The 15911-nt window shown below is 42.7% G+C and overlaps 1 protein-coding gene across 10 annotated transcripts in view; it reads right to left on the reverse strand.

Annotated features, from left to right (window-relative positions):
* Positions 1-15911, reverse strand: part of FEZ1 (fasciculation and elongation protein zeta 1) — a 226388-nt gene that overhangs the window by 120912 nt on the left and 89565 nt on the right. The window lies entirely within an intron of this gene.

Raw genomic sequence — 15911 nt, forward strand, 5'->3', positions numbered from 1 at the left:
GACGGTGGTTTAGACCTGCTGGAGAGTCCCTTGAATGCTTCCCCTCCTCCTGGCCCTGCAGAGTTAGAGAGTGGGAAGTGGCACATATGATTTAGAAGATCCTTCAGAGGGCCCATTGAATGTGGCCCCTCCTCCCGAACCTGCAGAGTTAGAAAGCTGTGGTGGCAAATATGATTTAGAAGACCTGTTACAGGGCTCCTCAAATACCACCACTCCTTCTGAGCCTGCAGAGGATGTTTCACTGGGCATACATATGGTGCGGGTGAGAAGACAAGAGTTGTCTGTAGTTAAATTTGGAGGCACAAGATATACAGAGGAGTTCCATTTTCTGAATCTGGAGCTTGTTCATTACAAGTGGTGCATGAAACCATAAGCAGAGGGGTAGAACATATTGTAGCAGAACTGCACCAGAGATTCACATCTGATGAGTATGCCTAGTTATGTATTCAGGCAGATAGTATGAGGAACTGTTTATATTCTTGAGCAATTAATTTAAATTAGATGTCCACTGACCTGTTTATAGAGTGGATCATTAACCTGCTACAAAGCCAGAGAGTACTACTGTTTGATTTGGCATTTCAGCTGATTGTGTTCATTGTAAGAGGTATGGGCAGTGGGGATTGTAGAGTTATAAACTCTATCCCCTATTCCCAGATCATTGCTAAAAAAGGGGAAGTATTTAATCAACCTGAATACCTTTACTAACCTGTGTTTTGCAGGTAGCCTGCTGGTTCTCACAACATGGAGAGGAGCCACATATGCTAAACTGCTAGATGGTGCCAAACTGCTCTATGAGAAATTGGGGTGATCAGCTCAAAAAATTATCCTCAACAAGGTAGCCTTGTTTAAAAATATTGTACAGGTTAACATTCATATAGCAATGCATAAAGTAAAAAGGTTGAAGTATATTTAAAATGTGATACACCTAGATACCCTGATACCGGTTTTATTTTGCTGCATAACAAACATTATTATGTTTTTTTGGATGTGAAAAAGATGTTTGGCATGAGAAATTATTGCAATCTTTGTCAGATGTAGCCATAGCCATGTGTGCAGGTTCCAATGTCACCTTTGCCTGAGCCCAAACTGCACAGACAATGTGGATGGGGCATGGAGGTGCCCTAACTGTAAACTGGTCCATTGGTCCAAGGAGTGCTTAGAAAGGCATGGGACTCTGGCCTCTGACAAGCAGATTGAATGTCTGACTAAAACTTTTGTGTCATAAGTGTAAATCTTACATGAACAAAAAGCACAAGTGTGAAGGGAGGCAATCAATGTTATGGGAAAATCACAGATGTAAACAAGGATCAGTGTTTTATACATCAGGCACAAGTTACATTTTTAATGATTCTGAATGTATGCAGGAGACAGGGATGCACTTTCCCAATTAGATGGATCTAAAGACAGGAGAAAAAATCCCCTTGAAAAGCCACAGCCAAAAAGTAAAAAAAAACCCAACCTTTCTAAATGTAAGCCCTAAAAGCCAAAAGGCACTTGGGAATTTAAGGGTGAAGAGCATCTGTCTGAATTTTTATTAAAGCCTTTATCAGTAAAATGTTCCAGGACTACACCATCATACCTCACAATCCCAAAGGCTATGATGGCTACTTTATCATGAGTCAGTTAATGAAAGGAAAAAGTGGGGATGAAACTAATTATCCAAAGCGGTAAACTCATGCATAGGCATGACCAGCCTAGTTATCCATTTAATAAATTCTTTAAACGTTTTGCCTATGAAATTTAGCAAGATTCCTCAGGCAATGGGGTTTGAAGGATGCAAATGGTATTTCCCACATTTTCAACATGGTGGAAAACCAAAATTATGTGGGACCTATCCTGAAGGCATAGTAATACAGAGTTGAAGGTATGATGTCTGGTGAGAAAGAACAGTTTTTAGGATGGTATTTGGGTAACCATGATAATCCCTTTGACATGCAAAAGGAACTGGCCTATTATTGTCAGCAGTATGTAAAAAAAATTTGAAAGAGGCCTGCTGCCACCACAGGAACAAGACTATGAAAATTATACAGTGGGTAGACAAAGTGAAAACAGATAGTAAACTCAAAGAAGTAAAGCTCTGCATGGATCCTTTCTGATATACCACACTGGAATCCAACTGTATAGCCATGTACAGGCTTATGTTTTTGTAAGTGCAGACCATAGCATTTCTCCCCCCAGACAACTATCACAGACAGAAAAAGAGGTTTTCAACCGCATCTGTTCAATGGATAATGTACATCTTGGAGAAAGAAAACATTCAAATTCAGCATGCTTTACAGTGTGGGGAATTTCACGTTTTCAGATGGCTATACCAAAATTGACAGGAAATGTATGGCCTTTGAATTTAATGGCTGCTTTTTCCATGGCTGTGTCACCTGCTATGATGAAAAAGACCCTCTGACAGGGACATCCTGCAGATTTTTGAATTACCAGATGCTGTACCAGTGTGATTATCTTAAGAGAGCGAGGTTTACCATTAGGACTACTTGATCACCTGAATGGTAGGCTCTGTTAGAATCTGATAGGGTGCTCACAGATTTATTTTTTTTTAAGCAGAACCCAAGCTGCCTTCTCTTCTGATGCTTAGGGGCACTCCTTTTGCAGGGAGAACTAATGCCATCTGTCTTTATTACCAAATTAAACCCAGTGAATAAATACAATATTATGAGTTTACGAGACTTTACCCCTTCATAAACAAAATGAAGGAAGACCCTATCAGGCACTCTAAAATCATTCATGACAATGTTGGACCCCTGTTGAGCTATTTTGGAATTGCCAAGGTGCAATCCCCCGCAAAACCTTTTTTCCCCCCATGCTACCCATCAGAGAGAACAGGAAACTTTCATAGTTTCATAGTTTTAGGGTCGGAAGGGACCTAATAGATCTTCTAGCGCGACCCCCCGCCAGGAACTTATGTTCCTGCTGTGCCACTTCTGCGTGGGAATAAGACAGCAACAGTGTAAGCACACTAATGAGGAATGGGCCCTTTTGGACATGTGATATTTGCCAGAATTGAACAAACCTATCACAAAAGGGTACAAAGTAGCTGAATTTGATTAAGTCTGGCATTTTGCCAAGAAGTCTAACACAGTTTTCTCACAGTACATAGAACTGCACTTCCAACAGAAGCAAGTAGCCACAGGGTAGAGTCATAGATTGTAAGGCCAGAAGGGATCTTGGAAGATCATCAGGTCCAGCCCCCTGCACCAAGCTGGAAAGATAGCTGTGGGTCAGGTAACCCCAGCAAGGTGACTGTCTAGTCTCCTCTTGAAGAGGAGACTAGACAGGGTAGGTGGTGCAATCACCTTCCAGGGTAGGTGATTGCACCACCTGTGGAGGGAGCTTATTCCACAATCTGAACACCCTGACTGTGAAGAAGTTTCTCTTAATGTTGAGCCTGAATCGATCTTCCAGGAGTTTGTGGCCATTACTCCTGGTTTTCCCCTCAAGTGCCCTGGTGAACAGTTGCTTACCAAACCCTTGATGTACTCCCAAAGTTCAGTGGTAAGCTGCTACCAGGTCCCCACTCAGACTTCTGTTACTTAGGTTGAAGAGTCCCAGATCCCTCAACCTTTCCTTGTATGGCTTGCCTCTTAAGACTCAGATCATATGGGTGGCTCTTCTTTGGACTCTCTCAAGCTTGTCCATGTCCTTGTTAAAGCGTGGTGCCCAGAACTGGATGCAGTACTCCAGATGCAGTCTCACCAGTACTGAGTAGAGCGGAAGAATCACCTCCTTGGTTTTCCTGGAGATGCATTGATTGATGCATGCCAAACTATTATTTGCTCTCCTGGCTACAGCATCGCACTGCTGGCTCATATTTATACCGTGGTCTATTATTACCCCCAGGTCCCTTTCATTTGTGGTGCTAGTTGGTTTGGTGCCACCAGGCCTGTAGGTGTGTTGGGGGTTGCTCGTCCTGAGGTGTAGCACTTTACATTTCTCAATGATAAACTTCATCAGGTTCCGATCCGTCCAATTTGCTAGCCTGTCCAAGTCTGCCTGTATCTGCAGCCTATCTTCAAGTGTGACCATACTTCCCCATAACTTGGTGTCGTCCGTGAATGTGGCCAGTGAGCTCTTCACCTCTACATCCAAACCATTAATAAAAATGTTGAAAAGTACTGGACCGAGCACTGACCCCTGCAGGACACCACTGACCACTTCTTGCCAGGATGACATGGATCCATTCACTACAGCTCTCTGGGTTCTATCCTGCAACCAGTTTCTCACCCACCTGACAGTCTTGGAGTTAAGCTCACAATTCTCCAATTTTCTCATGAGAACATTGTGAGGTACTAGATCAAAAGCCTTTTGGAAGTCTAGGTATACAATGTCAACCTGCTCCCTCATGTCCAGGTGGTGAGTTACCTGGTCATAGAAGGAGATGAGGTTGGTAAGGCAAGACCTGCCTGTGATGAAGCCATGCTGGCTGTCATGCAGAACCTTACCTTCTGCAAGCTTATCACAGATAGACTCCTTGATGATCTTTTCTAGAATTTTCCCTAGGATGAAAGTTAAGCTGATTGGTTTATAGTTACCTGGGTCCCCCCTCCTGCCCTTCTTGTGGATGGGCACAACATTGGTATCCCACCTGGTGTACTGACCAAGGAAAGCAAGACAGATATGCGGCCAATTACTTCCAAAAAGAAGGCACGTTTTTTAATGCCCAGAGCACATTAAACCAAATCCTGCAAACTGCCAAATTGAAAAGTTGTTTTTAAATTCTTTGTGGAGTAAATTGAACCAGAGAGCCAACCTCCCCAACACCGTCATCATGAGAGACTCTGAAGAACTCTTTGGCTATCTCTTCTCTTGTCTATGAAATGTCATCTTGTGACTTTATCAATTATGAGCTGGTCAGTGTGTCTTGGAAGCTCGCCAAAGCAAGTTGCACTCTCTCAGGCAACACTAACATCTAGAAACCAAGGCCTTGAAAAAACACAGACATTTGTTTATGATAAAAGTTTCCTCACATAAAACTTTAACAGACTCCCTTATAGTTTTTGAACATGAATATGCATTGGAAGCACCCCTTTCCTGTGATTTTGGCAGGGCCTAGCAACTGTGGTAAAAATTATTTTATAAAAAAACCTTTCCAGATAATGCTGATAGACTGTTGTCTGTTATGCCTGATAATATCATGTGACGCTATAGCTGTTGGCAACCATTGTATAAAGAGCTTCTTTGTAAATATCCTTTTATTAAATTTGTTCCTAGAAAGCCTCAATGGTGACCACTTGTTTCTTCCTAATAAAGTAAATATGCCGTGGTAGATGATTTGATGGATTCTGTTTGAGAGCAGCAAAATCAAGAAAGCCTTTATCAAGTACATCACAGGAATCTAAGCATTATTGATATAGTCCAAAATGTTTTCTGTCAAGGGAAAAGGAGCCACACCATTACCCTTAATACAAAATATGTTTTGTTTAAAAATCCCAGAAATGAACTACAGGCACTGTCCCTGGTGAGGCAGATATACCTGGGTAAGGACCATTTTTTTCTAGAAGCTAGAAGGATACCACAGAAACACCTTATGGGTATCTGGTGGTAGACTGAAACACTTCTACGCTAGAGACTCCTAAATTAATAACCGGGCTTTTCCATCCCAACCAGATGGCTCTTTATACTTAAAATAATAATAATAATAATCAGTGGGAGGGAATAAAACAGATGATGTAACAGCAGGCTCTTTTTAGCTCCTACGCTGGTGGAAAAGAAACATGTCTAACTGCTGAAAGAGAAACATGGCTCTCTTAAAACTACTTTTTCACTCCTCCTCCCAGCAGGGAACAGCTATACCCTGCACAGCCTCTGATGATTTAGTAGCAGCCATTTCATAAATTGCTCTGAACACCTTAAAAAGATGTTTCCCTTTGACACCCCATCAAATTCATGCACTGAAAAAAAGATGTGAAGCCATAAAATGCCAAAATAACATAAAAAATTGTCTCTTAAAGGAAAGAAACAGCTGATGAAACAATCTGGGGGATTTATCACCTGCCTGTTCAGTTTTGCTATCCCTCTAATCATGGGGATTTTGGCTAAACAGTGATGGAGTATGTGGAAAAATGTACCTGGTGCCTAGCCACCAGGTGGAGGAATTAGGGTTCCCCTACCGCCTGAGGAAAATATCAAAACCAAGGCAACCTGCTTATTGGATGCTACAATGAGGGACATTCTCCAAAGGCTGAAGTTAGCTAAATATTATAAAGCTAAACTGTATGCCACCATGCTTCAAAAATAAGCATGTAAAGCAAGGTGACCTGGATGGAGAGGGAAATTAACCCTATTTCTGCCAGAACAGAACTCCCAAGAAACTACAAAACCCCTAGAAATGCCAATGAATTCTGATCCCATCGTTTAGGAACTGTTGGAAAATGTGCACCCCTGGTATAGGAAAAATGCAAGCTGAACCAGCACAAGCATATTTCTTCTTGGGATGATCAAAAGGATTTTGTCTACACAGGAATGGCTGCTAACATGGTGTTCTAACACGTTTCATTTAGTCCAGGGAGCTCTTCAGACTCCCACTGGATATAGTAAGCCCACACCTAAAGGTTGGGACATCTTTAGGAAAGCCATGGCCAAGCTGAACATACCATCTTCTGTTGTGGGTAATGCCATGAATCTGGATCTTCTAGAACACCTGAAAGGATCTACTGAGGACTAAGAAACAACAGCTTCACTGCCCAAGAACTGAAAAATTCTCTCTAAAAGCCAATGACTCACTGTGTAAAGTTTCACGCTTGAAATAAACTATTATATATTGCTTCAAAATTTTGTCTACAGTGGTGGGTTTTTTTTAATGAAATGGGGTATATTTTTTAAACAGCAACAGTGGTGTGTTTTATTTACACAGCATCAGCCAGGTACTTTATTTAGACCATGCTTTTGTGAAAGTCACAGCTAGAAAAATCTGTCTGGGCATGCTGAAACATGTTTTGAGAGGGCCCAGCCATATGGAAAATGTCATATTTACTTTTTACAAACTGCATCACCATACAGTCATTTTGTACTGAATCATTGAAATAATATAATTTTTAAATCTGTTCAAACAATAGTCCCTTGTGACAGTGATGCAGAAAAAAGCACACAGTGCTTATAGACAGAGGGGGGGGGAGTCTTGTAACTTTTCTCTGAAACATGGTGCCAGGTAGTATTCTTGTTTTAAAAAGAACATAATACTTTGAGGAAAGAGAGTGGTGTTTGTGGGGTGGCCATCCAAATTAAAAAAAAAAAAAAACTACCTGTGGTTATGATTCCTTGGGTAAACCTCCAGACAGTGTTCTCTGTGTTGATTATGTGGGTTCATATTGACCACCAGGCTCAGGGGTCTTTAAGACACTCAAATCTTAGGAAACTAGTTACAGGACAACAGATGTAACTGTACTCCCCACCCCTGAAAGGGGCGGGGGGTCAAAAGGAGCTGGAGCTAGACTGTTCTTAGTGGTGGCAGATGACAGAACAAGGAGCAATGGTCTCAAGTTGTATCAGGGGAAGTTTAGGTTGGACATTAGGAAGAATTTTCTCGCTATGTAGTAAAACACTGGAACAGGTTACCCAGAGAGGTGGTGGAATCTCCATCCTTGGAGGTTTTCAAAACCCGGCTAGACAAAGCTTTGGCTGGGGTGATCTAGTTGGGGATGGTCCTGCTTTGAGCAGGGGGGTGGACTAGATGACCTCCTGAGGTCCCTTCCAGCCCTAATTTTCTATGATTCTACATCTATGAATGTCTCTTTGGAGTAAGGGTATGTGGATAAAACCCAGGAGAGCTGTTTAGTATTCATCCTTACATGTAGTCAAACTGGACATTTTCCTCTGATTTATTTGTATAACATTGTCAAAGACCACATACATGGTCATGTTAACTGTGGTTGGTAAAACTCTGGCAAAGTGTATTTCTGCTCTCAGATACCTGCTTTTAATCAACCAATAATGACTGGCACATTCCTGGTCAGGAGACAGGTCATAGGCAAACGAGTCATACCCCTGGGCAAACTCCTTGCATTTGATTAACAGGGAGCTATCTTTCATATGTTTACCAGACATCTACACCAGGTGTATGTATCTTCTCATGCAGTTACCATTCTCAAAATCTGGTTGTATTGATTGTCAGGGTTCTGGACAAAAGCAAGATAAGGTTAAGGCCTATGACTAGGACAGGTGTGTTTCTTGTATATATGCAGGTGTGTAAATCCCAAGAGGGAAGAGGGCTGTTCTGGAATCTTTTAGGATATGTGGAGCTTTGCTGATTTTGGAGCTAAAAAGTTTTTTCTCCCTCCTATACCTCTCAGCAAAATCTGAGCCATGGAGTCAGGATGATTGCCTTCTCAGAGCCAACTGCTTCAACAGCAGAGTGCAATAGACTCTCTCCTGGGTCTAGCACTTCCAACAAGGCTTCAGCCATCCATTGCGCCCCCCCGCCCCTCCCGAACAGTAAATTTATTTAAAGAGTATGATTTTTTTCCCCGTCTAGAAATGCTAGTCCTTCTTATTAGGGGCTGTAACGGTGAAGGATGAAAACACTAGATATATGTAGAAAAATGCTGTTCCCCTGGAAAGCTCCTGGCAATCTTTCTGTTCTATCCAAGAAGTTGGGGGAGAAACTCCCCACTCCACCTTTCCAGGGACCATAATGGCAACATTCACAGGGAAGGTCATCTTGCCACGGACAAAAACAAAAAGAATAAGAGCCTCAGCCTGAGCTGCCCACTTCATGAAGTCCCTAAAAACCTCTGATGCTCTCCATTTGTTGAGCTGAAGGAGGCACCACCACTTAGTTGAGTAACATAGGATTAGGATCGTGCTGCAAAATGAAATGGTATTGCTACTGGCATCATTTCAGACTCTCTCATCTGGTAGCAGAAGGGTGCTAACTCAACAGAATTGTAGCATCAGTTCTGGGATCCTTGGAGTTGGAGGAAAATTCAGTGTGGGCACACTGGTGGTAGGGCAGCTTCGTGCCTTGGTGTTGGGACAATTCTAAGCTTTTCATGGATCACTCATAGCCCTATATTCTCAGAACTGGCCAGAGAGGAGAATGCATGCACTCTTCAGAGAGAGAGAGAGAGAGAGAGACTAAGACGGAGGCAGAGGCAGTGTGTGTCCCCTCAAACTCTTTCTAGGCCTAGGCTCATGAGGACATTTCCCAAAATGCCATTGATTCTAAGGGCATTCTGGAAAGTGCATTTGTATCCTTGAAGGGCTTAAACTCAATCAAGTCTTATGCTCTAAGGCTGACTAACTGAGTGCATATATGTACTCCCAGTGGAATGTACATGTTGATAAGCACATCAAGGAAAGTATAGGAAATGCTTCCCAAGAGAAGCCAATCATAAGAATCATAGGCCCAAATTGGCAAAAATTAAGAGGTCCTGAACACTCAATAGTCCCCATGGAGGTCACTGGGCAGTGTTGATGCAGAGCCCAGACCTCAAGAACATAACCCCCCATGCTAGTTATTTAAATGTCTAAATATGAATTAATGTAATAAACTTTGAAAACTTATTTTTAAAATGTGACCTTAAAATATAGCAAGTAAGACGGAATATGGAAATTAACATGGAAAATTAATAGTATTTAAGTCTAATGGAAGCAAGATGCTTCTAAGAGAATTGTCAGAATTCTTGGTAGAGGTGATATCATTTATTAGACCAACTAAATAGTTGCAAAAAAAAATAAAAAATCTTTATTTGTAAGGTTTTGGACTCATGCACCTTTCCTCAGGCAAAGGAGAATGCAAAGATTGTAAAATTTCCCTCAGGTAGAAATGAAACTTCACATTGCACAGGAGAATTGAAGGATATTGTAAGTTCCCCTGGGGCTAGCAGGGCCAACACCATGGACAGCAGGAGCACAGGGAGCTTGTCATTGATGGCAGGGGCCAGGCTGGAGCAGAGTGGTGCTGGGCATCACTGGCAGGGACAGGGGCAAAGTTTGGCATGGGGAGGTAGAGATGCACAAGGATGGAGCTGACATGTTTCATAGTTTCTTACTTTCATAGTTGTTAAGGGCTGGAAGGGACCTTACAGATCATCGGGTCCAGCCCCCCCTGCACATGGGCAGGAAAGACTGGTGGGATCAAATCACCCCAGAAAGATGGGTGTAAAGACATTTTTTGAAGATCGCCAGGGTGGATGATTGTAATACCTCTGGGGGGAGCCTGTTTCAAACCCTTAGCACTTGGCTTCTAAGTATTTTTTTCCTAATGTCTAGCTTGAAGCTACCATCAATCAGCTTGTGACCATTATTTCTTGTCCTCCCCTGGGGGGGGTCTTGGTGAATGGATGCTCCCCCAAGCCCTGTGCTGGGTCCTGACCCTGGCTCCTGGGCAGGGAAGGGCCTGGCCAGGAATTAGTTTCCCAGATGAGTGTCAGGTGCTAGCAACCACCTTTGGCTTCAACATGGCTGCCAAGTCCTGGCAGCCATGCAGCTGGAGGCTGGAGCTCCCCCTGGCGGCCACAAGGGCAAATGGCAGGGTTGCAGGGACTTGGGACTAACTTTAGTGCCAAGTCCTGCATGTGTAGACACCTGCCAAAAATCACTGAATGCACATTAGCTTAACGCACATTGAATTTAGTTGTGTTTATTTGCATGTGTAGACCCATAACAGGTAAATGTAAAATGAAGTAAGATGTCACTGGTGGCTAGGGGTAAGAACAGACACTGCATTTGTCCTGGGATAAGTGGTGCCTGTTTTTGTCCTCAAACAGAAAAGACCCAGGATTGGTGTGTACACACATCACCCTTCCAATCAGGGTTTAGTGAGCAGCTGAACATAAAGCCACTCATCTGCCATTGATTTAATGATGCAATCTTGGGAAAACCATTCAGATGCACTTTGCCACGTCCCAGGACAAATTGCTAGCACTTTATATCCCATGAACCTCGTTAGTGTTTTTCCCCTGGGAATGAACATAGATGTCTGAATGATCATACTTTGTTACAGAAAAAATGGCTTTTTCTGGTACAAACATGATGTCTTTTAGCAGGCTAGGCTGTCTAAGGACCATAATATACATTACATTTATTGTGCAATTAACTGGTTAATTCCACATTCAATTTTAACATGCTACATATGCAAAATATTTACTACACAACAAAAATGGACAACCAGTCATAAAAATAGCCAACCAGCCACCAAGATGTTACTTGAAAAATGTAGAACACTTTTGTAGCTGTTTTTTATCAAGTTATAATTTGAATGTATGGCATGTCACACACAGGGTGATAACATTTGGTCACTACTTCCAGCATCCCAGAGTAGACAGATTCCTTCTCACACCCATTTGTGCATGGGCACTCAGGAGGTCATCTAATCCAACCTCTTGCTCAAGACAAGATCATTCCTAATCAAATCATTCTATACACGCATTAACTAAACAATGCCTAAAGCTATACAAACTTCATTGATGCACAACTAGAAGGCACACCAAAAACATCCTAACCTGCCACAGGTAAAGCAGGGAGATGAGGGCACTGTTAGTGTCTTGACATTGCAAGTATTGTTAAAATAACTTGAGGGACATACCCTTTCCCCCCCACCCCCTCTTGTTACAGGGAAAGGCAACCCCCCACCTCAATCAATGCTGATCTGATCATGGAATGAAAGTCCTTCCTGATTCTAAATCTGGTGATTAATCTGATCCTGAGCAGAGGGTCAAAATGCTCTAACCAGGATACCCCAGGTTTTAGTCTCAGCAGCAGCACTGGCACACCCCAATCAAAATCTGCATCCTTGACTGCAACCAATGCCCTATATTTTTGAAGAAGAGGAGGTGAAAAAATTCCTGACATCTTTAGCAACAGGAAAGGAAAAATTCCTTCTTCATCCCATCTAGCAACCAGCAGAACCAGAATCATGGCAAAAATCAAACATCCTCCACTCTGCTTTGCAACCTAGAGGCAGCAAGCACAACTCCAAAAATGACACCCTCTAACTGGAAAATCAGGACTCCCCTATCTGTAATGCTAACCCCTCCATAAACTTATCTACTATCATTTAATCTTCTATTACTAAGCTGGTTGTGGAGATCTGTTTCACTCTGCTGCTAAACACTGTCCTCTCCAATATCCACCTGTTCTAGGCTACAGAGCTCTTCTCATGCTCTCCCAGTAAGTCATGTTGAAAAGCAATGCCTCCTGGACTTTCAACCATTGCTCTTGATAGCATAATGCAGGCATAGCTACTCCTAAATCACCCATGACCAAAGCTTATTCTGTTGCTTATTGAGAATTTCCAGTGAAGGATATATTCCACAACTTCCCTAGACAGTTTATTCCACTGCTTCACTATTTTAACTGCCAAGGAATTTTTTTTTCTGATATCCAACCTAAACCTACTTTGCTGCAAATGAAAGCCACTGCTGTATGTCTGACCCTCACTGCTGGTGTAGAAAAGGGCTTCTCCCTCTTCTTTATGACAGTCCTTCAGGTATTTCAAGATTGCTGTCATGTCTCCTCTTACTAGCCTTCTCCATAGGCCTGAATAGACCTGTTCCTTTCAACCTATCTTTATATGGCTTCCAAGCCCTTTATCATCTTTGTGCCCAACACTGCATACAATACTTTCAGTGAGGTCTAACCAGTACCTAGTCAAGAGGCACTATCACCTCTTGTGTCATATCTAATGTGTTTCTATTGATCAGCCCAGAACTGTATATTCATGCACCTGCATCACACTAGAACTCATATTGAGTCTGTGATCTACCATGTTTCCTAGATCCCTCTTCGTAGGGCTGCCACTCAGTCAGTTGTCAGCTCACCTTTTCAATCTGTCAAAATCCTTCTGACTTGCTCTCCTATCTTCACGTATGTTTGCAAACCTTTCCAGTTCTGTGTTGTCTGCAAATTTGCTCAGGAAGTTCAATATTTCCACTTCTAAATCATTAATAACTGTGTTGAACAGTACTGGGCCCAGGACAGATTTCACTAAAAATGTCCTGCCATTCCAGAACAGGTTTAAAATTACCCCTTGCTTGAAGCTATTAAGCCAGTTGTCTATATACTTTGTAGTAGTGTTGTCTAGCCCCCATTTGTCTAATCTGTTTATGAGAGGGCACATGAGATTTATCAAAAGAGTTGCGAAAGTCCAGATATACTTTACCCACTGCATTCCAGCATCCACCCAGTAGTACACCCTTACCAGGTTGTTCACAAGCAGGCTCCACTCACCTTCCACAGGTGCTCTCCAAATCTAGAAGTACTGATGAAGCTGTTCCTGGGTCATTCTTCCGTGTTAACTCCTAAGAATGCTGGAAACTAAGGTCTTGAGAGCAAACACAGAAGGACTTTCCTAAATGGCCCCACTGGTATAGTTCTGGGTTTAGAACTGTCCATAGGCAGCTGGTAGGGGCACATTAAGGAATGGTCCTGCTAGGACATACCATTGCCACAGTGTATACATGTTCTATCTTCCCTGATATAGACTGGAAAACAAATGTTACTAAGCATGGTAGGTCTAAGATGTTAGTACATATGATAGCTAGTAAATTTCTCCACCATATAGTCACTGAACCAATAAGTTCAATGTAAAGCACGGTGCCTACAGCAAATTTCATTCTCAAACACAGCAGAGTGAGAGATGCCCATATTTTACACACCAGCCTCTCAGTTAAAGCACACACCCCAGAAGTAGAACAACTTCAGCCTGGGTTATTGTAGTAACTGTGTATTTGACTGGTGCTGGGAGCTGTGTGTGCATGTTTTATTTTGGGGTTTTTTCCTGCAGCCTAGGTGTCCTCCAGAAAGCATAGGATATTTGATAAACAGTCACTACCTGAATGGGATGTGCTATCTCTGTGTTCCTCTTGGAAGGTCAAGACAACTTCATCTACACCAAGTGTAAGCTGCTGTTCACCTTGGAGGAAAAGATCAAGGGGTTGTCAGGTATCTGTGCCATGTATAATCAGGGAAAATGAAAACTTCTTGGATAGGACTCATGAGAAGCTGGTCTAAGAAATGCAAAAGAGCATGGAAGAAAGGTGGCAGCATATTACTACCAGAAGTAGGGTCCCCAGACTCCATGAGGCACAGATTGAAGTCAGTAATTGCTGTCAGACACTCAGCAGTGGAACAGCAGGGGGAAAGGAAGAGAAGAAGACAATGGCTGGCAAGAACCAGAAATGGACCCCATAGTCCAGAAGGCTTTCTGTGTTAGCTGCAACCAAGACTGGGGTTTTTGACTGGAGTGTGGTGATGCTCTTGTTGGTACTTAAAAAAACAAGGAATTTCCTCACTAGTGGTTTGTTCCTCCACTCAGGGTCAGTTTGATCACCACATTGGAAATAAGGAAGGAATTTTACCTCATGATCAGATTGGCATGAACTTGTGGGGGAGGTTGCCCTCTTCTGATACAGGAGGGGGAAAGATCCTCTTTGGGTTTTTTGAACATATTTTAATAAATTACTTTCTGTCCTTGTAGTAGCAGGATGTTAAAAAGTGCCATCACCTCCTGCTTTTCTCCTGGTGACTTGGGTGTTTTGTTTTTTTTAATGTTTTCAGGTAGTATTAAGAATGGGTAACACAAACACTTGTCTAAGACAGCTAAACTAAGAGATTATCCTGCCTTGAGCAGGCATTTGGACTAGATGGCTTCTTAAAGACATGTCCAGCTTTATTTTTCTATGATTCCATGAAGCTTAATACATTTATGAAAGCAGTAATTTGATATAGTGCCTGTCACAGTAGGGGAATGGACTCAGTTCCCCCCAAATGCTCTCTAGTCCTATGTTCCCAATTAGATTTTTAGCCGTTAATTCTTTATGAGTATGTTCCAAAATTTTCTGTTCCAATAGTTTACTGGAGAGAGATGTCAAACTAACTGGCATAAAGTTTTTAAAGGCTTTGGTATGGGTTACCTGTATAATGTCAGACACCTGTGGAATGTTTTGTTGTCATAAAATTATGGCATTTTTAAAGTAGGCTTAGGTGAAGGCTTCATGCTTTTTCAAACCTCCATGATTGCAACTTTCCACTAGAGGGCTGGCAAGCAGTGGAGTAGACAGGGACCAGGACTCTGTTCCTTCCCTGTGGTAGGAGAGAAGGGGGAAAGGTAGCCTGTAGCTGGAACAGAGAAACCAGCATAGGGTCTTCCCTCCCTCCACAGCCAGCAGGACCCCAGCCAGAGTAGTGTGTGGGAGGGGAGGCATCCTGAAAAGCTGGTTGAAGTGAGGCAAGTGGGAGGGAGGAATAAAGGGAAAGAAGTGAAAAAAGATGTTTGAAAAAATGAAAGGACTAAAATTATGCATGTGTCCCAGTACACTGGGACTGGGTCAAAGAGGGGAGTGGGGCTAGGAACAGCAGGGGTCATGCTGGCTGGGAGTGGGGAGCTGTCCTGGCTCTGGTGGCAAGACCCTGGAGCTGGGAAAGCATGGCTCTAGGATCCCAGCTTCTCTCTTGAGCAGCTTCTCTGGGGCTCTGTGCTCAGGCTGAAATTGAGGCGGCCACTCTGCACTTAGAGCAGAGTCAGCAGCTCAACTGGAGCACAAAACTCCAGAAAAACAGCCTACCCAGGGCTCTGTGCTCTGGCTGAAATTGATGCAGCAACTCCCCACTTAAAGCAGCTCAGCTGGGGCTGTGCCAAAGCACAGAGCCACACAGCAGCAGCAGCCTCCCAGGGCCTCTGTGTTCAGGCTGATATTGAGATTCCTGCAGCAAGACCACGTGGCTGGGGGAAACAACATACAATCTTTGCATTCTCTTATGCTTGAGTATGGGCACATGTGCCCAAAAGCTTGCAAACAAAGATTTATTTTTTTTTGCAACTGTCCAGTTGGTCTAATAAAATATATCACCTCTAGCACACTGACTCCTTCTGAAAGTCAATGAATTTTAGAATGACTATTAAGTGCTTTTTTCTGTTTTATTCAATTATATTTTGTAGTGTAAAAAATGATCAAAGCAGGAAA

This window comes from Alligator sinensis, unplaced genomic scaffold, assembly GCF_000455745.1.
Source record: "Alligator sinensis unplaced genomic scaffold, ASM45574v1 scaffold817_1, whole genome shotgun sequence".
In the NCBI taxonomy this organism is placed as follows: domain Eukaryota; kingdom Metazoa; phylum Chordata; order Crocodylia; family Alligatoridae; genus Alligator; species Alligator sinensis.